Raw genomic sequence first — 6,512 nt, forward strand, 5'->3', positions numbered from 1 at the left:
CTTCCCAAACAACCCTTCTCTGGGTTGCACACCGAGCTTGGGGAAAATGTGCCCGTCATCCCAAGTTCAACTCCCATCGGGTGGAAGGGTATCTTTCATCGGTGGGCTCCATAAAGGGGCCGTTAGATGGCGCATCACACGGGACAAAAAACATAAAAATAACACAAATTTTAACAAACTTTGAATGTGCAGAATGCCATCCGCTGCGTCTATAATAATGTGAATTTTTTGTTTCACCCCTCCCTGTTACGAAGAGAAAAGGGATGGGAGGAATAAATTTAAAAAAAAAAATGGGCGAAGGGGGGTTGACCCATCTCTCTATCTCTCTCTCCTGTGCAGCCGGTGGCGGAGGGGCAGTGGTGAGCTCTCTCTCTCCCTTTTCTTCTTTCTTCCCTTTCTTCTTCGTTTCTCTCTCTCCTTCGTTCTCATTCTTCTTCTTGATTAGGGCTTTTTTTTGTGTTTTTTGTTGATTAGGTTAGATCTTCTAAATAATTAAGGTTTTTTCTTTGGTTTTCATTGATTAGGTTTTTTTCTTTGATTTTTATTGAAATACCACCATTATTGTTCAGGTAAATAATGGGAAGAGAAATCCAAATATTCTGTTTTCTTGGTTCTTTTTTTTTCAGGAGTGTTTCAAAACTTTTGAGTGGGACTTGGGTTTTCGATTTTTCGTTTTCCCATAGAATAATTGGAGAGTTTTGATCCCAGAAATGTTTCTTTTTTCCTGAAAATTTTTTATTGCTTTTATTTTTCTTTTTTGAAGATTTTTGGATGCTGTTGTTTTTTCTTTTATGAAGAGTTTTAATTCTTTTGTGATTTTTGAGTCTTAAAATTTCTGGGTGTTGCTCAAATGTGTGTTTTTATCGCTACTTTCCAAGATTTAGTGATTTCGTGTGAATTTTTCATGATTTGATGTGGTATTTGTGCGTTTTGTATGATTGATCTGCATGTACTTTTTTTTCTTTTTCCTGAAAGGTTATGTGTTAATTGTTTGTTCTAAGACCTGTTAGAAATGCATCTTTTATCTGCTTAAAGGGACAATGGGATTTCGCTAAGGCTGTTAATTCAAGTATTTTTGATATTTTGAAGCTATTAGACTGCAGAAGTAGCGATTGAACTTTGGTAGATTAAAAGCAAAAGAGGTGTTGGTTGTAAAGTGGATTAATGGCTTTCAATATCATTTTCACTTCCAAGTATTTCTCATACACTTAATCCATCTTATTGTAAGAGCAGAGATTGAACAATGGTAAATTAAGGCCAACGTATCTGGGGGTTGTATGTTAGTTTCACCCATAGTGACAAAAGTTAAAAACGGCAAAATCTTATCTGGCAAAAAACTCGGGAGATTTTGAATTTTTTCATAAGTCTCATTTTTTGGCAAAATCTTGGTAATTAAAAATATAAAAAATAAATTTTATAAGAAAATATAAATAAAACACATTTAAAAATAAAAAACTTGGGGTTTTCATGATAAATATCTTTTAAAAATATAAATATCACGATATTTGTCAAGGTTTGAAAATCTTGCGAGAAATTGCCGTTTTAAACTTTCAGGCAATTTCTCGCTATATATCGGCGAGAATTTTTATAAATCTCGTGAAATTTATCAGAGGTTTCACCATGTGGAAGCATAAGCACCTTCCTCCTAGGTGCCCATTTCATATCAGAGGTCTGGCTTTACCGAGTTTGGATTCGGGGTCTTTGCTAAGTCAGAGAAGTGATCATTCAAATCGAGGGCACAATCGGTCTGTATCTTTAAGTGCAATCATAGAAGAACAACCATCATGGTTTGATGAATTGCTCAGTGAATCCGAAATTAGCGTTAGCAGAACACTCCACTGGCGGTCTGGTGATTCAGCTCCATTTCAAGCGCCTCCTGCAGCCCTTTCAAGATCAAATTCATTGCAGGAGTGTGACAAGCTTATTTCACAAACATTTTTTTCGGATCCAGTTTGAGATCTATTTTTGAAGCTACAATTTATAAATTTTTGATAAACTTTCATAATTAGATCTAATATGATTAAAGTATTTATATATAAAATATCAATTCTTATTTTTTTTTAATTATCTAAATTTTAAACATTTTTAGTTTTTAGACCCAATAAGATATCTATATACAACAACAACAACAATTACGCCTTCATCCCAAAACAATTGGGGTCAGCGATATGAACCAAAAAAGAAATTCATTTTGGGTCTTCCACGTGAATCTTTTTCCTCTAATCATTTCTATCCAATGCCATGTCATCGGTGAGGTACAAAGCATTCATATCCTTTCCTATCATCTCCATCCAAGTCTTCCTAGGCCTACCCCGACCTCTTTTAACTAATATATTTTCCCATTTCTCCAACATTCTAACTGGAGCATCATTAGGCCTTTGCCGAATATGTCCAAACCACCGTAAACGATTCTCTCGCATCTTATTTTCAATGGGTGTAACACCTACCTTCTTACGTATCTCCTCGTTCTGAATCTTATCTTTTATTGTATTTTCACACATCCATCTAAGCATCTGCATCTCAGCTACACTCATTTTTTGAATATGATGTCTCTTGAAAGCCCAACATTTCGTACCATATAGTAAAGCGGGTCTAATAGTCGTCCTATAAAACTTTCCCTTCAACCGCAATGGCATTCTACGATCGCACAGCACTCCAGTTGCACTTTTCCATTTCATCCACCCAACCTTTATCCTATGATTTACATCTCCATCAATTTCTCCATACTTTTGAATGATGGATCCCAAATATTTGAAATAATCATTCACCGGTATTTCATGCTCACCAAGCTTCACTACACTCCCATCACTACTTCGTTGCTTGCTAAACCGACATTCCATATATTCAGTCTTACTCTTACTCAACTTAAAACATTTAGCTTCCAATGTCTGTCTCCATAATTCTAACTTAGCATTAACCCCAACTCTAGACTCATCAATCAAAATAATATCATCAGCAAACAACATACACTACGGTACATTTTCTTGAATTGATCTCGTAAGCTCATCCATCACTATCGCAAATAGGAAAGGGCTTAAAGCAGATCCTTGATGTAACCCAACCGTTCTCGGAAAATTGGTTGTCACCCCTCCACAAGTGCGCACATTGGTTACTACTCCTTCATACATATCTTTAATTATACTAATGTACTTGAGAGAAACACCTTTCTTCATCATTGTCCACTAGAGAACGTCCCTAGGTACTCTATCGTATGCCTTCTCTAAATCAATAAAAACCATATGCAAATCTTTGTTCCTCTCTCTATATCTTTCAATAAGTTGTCTAAGAAGATGTATAACTTCCATAGTTGATCTTTCAGGCATAAAACCAAATCGATTCTCCGATATCATGATAACCTTTCTCAACCTAGACTCAATCACCCTCTCCCAAAGTTTCATAGTATGACTCATGAGTTTTATACCACGATAGTTTGTGCAATCTTGTATATCACTCTTATTCTTATATAAAGGCACCAAAGTACTCTTCCTCCACTCATTAGGCATCTTATTTGTTCGCCAAATCAAGTTAAAAAGATTTTTCAACCATTCTAAACCTTTCTCTCCCAAGCATTTTCAAGCCTCGATAGGTATACCATCTGGGCCAACTGCCCTTCTTGATTTCATTTTCTTCAAAGCCTCTACAATTTCTTTCTTTTGAATCTTGCGCATGAAGTCACGATTTATCTCATGAAAAGGAATGGAGAAGTCTCCAAGATCTTGAGCATGACTATCATTAAATAGCTTATCAAAATAATTTTTCCATCTCTCCTTAATCTCCTCATCTTTGATTAAAACCCTTTGTGTTTCATCTTTGATACATCTAACCATACCCAAATCCCTCGATTTCCTATCTCTCATCTTTGCAAGCCTATAAATATCGTTCTCGCCTTCTTTGGTATCCAACTTGTCATAAACCTTCTTATATACCTTAGCCCTCGCGTTTCGAACTACTTTTTTAGCTTTCTTCTTTGCTATCATATACTTCTCCAAATTCTCATTATCACGACTCTTACTTAGATTTCTATAACACTCTCTTTTAACCTTAATAGCTAATTTGACATCCTCGTTCCACCATGATGTATCCTTACCTAGTGGTGCACCGCCTTTAGACTCACCCAATACCTCCTTAGCCACTTTTCTCATGCCACCCGCTATCTTATTCCACATTGATTCTGAATCCTCCTCGAGACACCAATCAGCTTCCTTAACTACCTGCTCTACAAACATTCCTTGTTTAGCTCCTTTCAGTGCCCACCACTTAATTCTAGGATCTATCCTATGTCTATCCCTTTTGCGGCATTGTCTAATTCTAAGATCTAAAATTAAGACTCTATGTTGTGTAGCTACACTTTCTCCCGGTATAACCTTACAATCGATGCAACAACCCCTATCTCTTTTTCTAAGTAGGAAAAAATCTATCTGACTCGTATTAACCCCACTTTTAAATGTTACTAGGTGAGACTCCCTCTTCCTAAACCAAGTGTTTGCTAAGATCATATCATAGGACAAACAAAAATCTAAAATCTTTTCTCCACTTTCATTTCTTTCTCCTATACCATAGCCTCCATGGATACTCTCAAATCCATCTCTACTAATGCCTACATGTCCATTAAGGTCACCACCGATGAAAAGTTTTTCTCCATAAGACATTCCTTGTACTACATCTAAATCTTCCCAAAATTGATGCTTAATGGAATCATCTAAACCTACTTGAGGTGCATAAACACTAATAATATTAATAATATCCGTACCTAATACTAATTTAATAAGTAAAATTCTATCACCCTTCCTACGGACCTCAACTACATTATCTATAAACTGACGACTCATAACAATCCCTACTTCATTCCTATTCCTATTTATTCCTGTATACCAAATCTTATATCCCCAAGGTTCTATCACTTTTGCTTTCTCCCCTACCCATTTGGTCTCTTGTAGACATAAAATATCAATCTTTCTCCTACACATAACATCTACTAACTCTACCAACTTACCAGTTAAAGACCCTATGTTCCAAGTGGCTAACCTAATTTTATGGTCTTGGACTAACTTCTTTACCCCCACCCGTCCAACAAAGTGAGGGAACCCTTGCCTATTTGACACCACACCCGGGCGCCGGTGTGACGCGTCGCTTCTGGGCGACGACCTAGCAACCCTTGCCCATTTATCACTGCCTCCGGGCCTAGAGAGTACAACGCGTCGCTCAGTAGAGAACGCCCCAACGAAATTCTCATATTGGTTCATTTTCATAGGGTATGACTAAGTTTTTATGCTGGCTGTCACAAGCCTACCGCAACCCTCCTCCTTTATCCGGGCTTGGGACCGGCAGTGTATAACAGGCGGAGTTTTTCTCCATAAGATATCTATATCCGAAGTTAAAATCCATAATAAACATGTTAAAATACTCATGGTTGGGCGGATTGGGTCATACAATCCAAAATGAAGTAATCCGACCCATTATCCATGATTGTTCAAGTTATCCACACATCGTCATCGGACATTTGAAACACAGTATCCAAGTACAGTCCAAACAAACATTGAACTTGGTATAGTTGTTAGGGAATGACCAGAACCAGAATTTTGTTCTGTCTTTTTTGTTCATTTTATTCAATCTTCAACAAGCCATCAAACATACCCTAAGAGCTTGGATGTGGGTGACCCGTTTTGGTGGGGGGAGAGAGGGTTTGGTCCCATGGACAGTGCCCACCGCATGGGGTTCACTCCTGTCCATGCACCCAAGCAAATGCTAGACATGTGGACAGGAAGGACAGTGTGTCCCCTGCATCCCTGTGGGACTATTTTTCTTGTCCCATGTGTTCTGCACTTTCCTCTAGAACAGCGTGGGGCAGGATAATGTGAAAGCTTTAAAAAAATGACATACCACACCGTATTTGTCCTCCCCTGTTCCATGAACCAAACGAGTGAACAAATTGGCGGCTTGCAACATGTAATTACTTGTTAGTACCCTAGTGGCAAATATTGCTAGATTTATGAAAATGTTGCCATAATTTTGCGAGAAATTGCCTGAAAACGGCAATTTTTAGCAAGATTTTTAAAATATCGTGAGATTTATGAAAAAACATAAATACCATGATTTAAACACAATATTTACTTTTTAAATGGCTATTTATCATGAAAAAACTTTGTGTTTTTATTTTTAAATAATTTGTATTAATATTTTCTTATAAAAAATATTTTTATATTTATTTTTTTTTATTGCCAAAAAATGCAAGATTTATGAAAAAAATTCAATTTCTCACGAGTTTTACGAGATTTTGCCAAAAAAAAAACGTTTGTCACTATGCTTATTACTACTAATGTGCTTGCACGGAGAGAGAGAGAGTAATTATACTTGCATCTTTTGGATATTTGGTGTAACTGAATCAAATTCAAATGTTGTCATATATATTTATTGCATGTAGTTTGGCTGGGTTATGTTATGTTTCGGTTGGGATCCAACGTTTTTATTTCTGCAGTAAAAACTTGTGATGGAAATAGCCCAATCTGAAGATG

The sequence above is a fragment of the Nuphar pumila genome, chromosome 15 (genome assembly GCF_984573655.1).
Source record: "Nuphar pumila chromosome 15, dmNupPumi1.hap1.1, whole genome shotgun sequence".
Classification (NCBI taxonomy): Eukaryota; Viridiplantae; Streptophyta; class Magnoliopsida; order Nymphaeales; family Nymphaeaceae; genus Nuphar; species Nuphar pumila.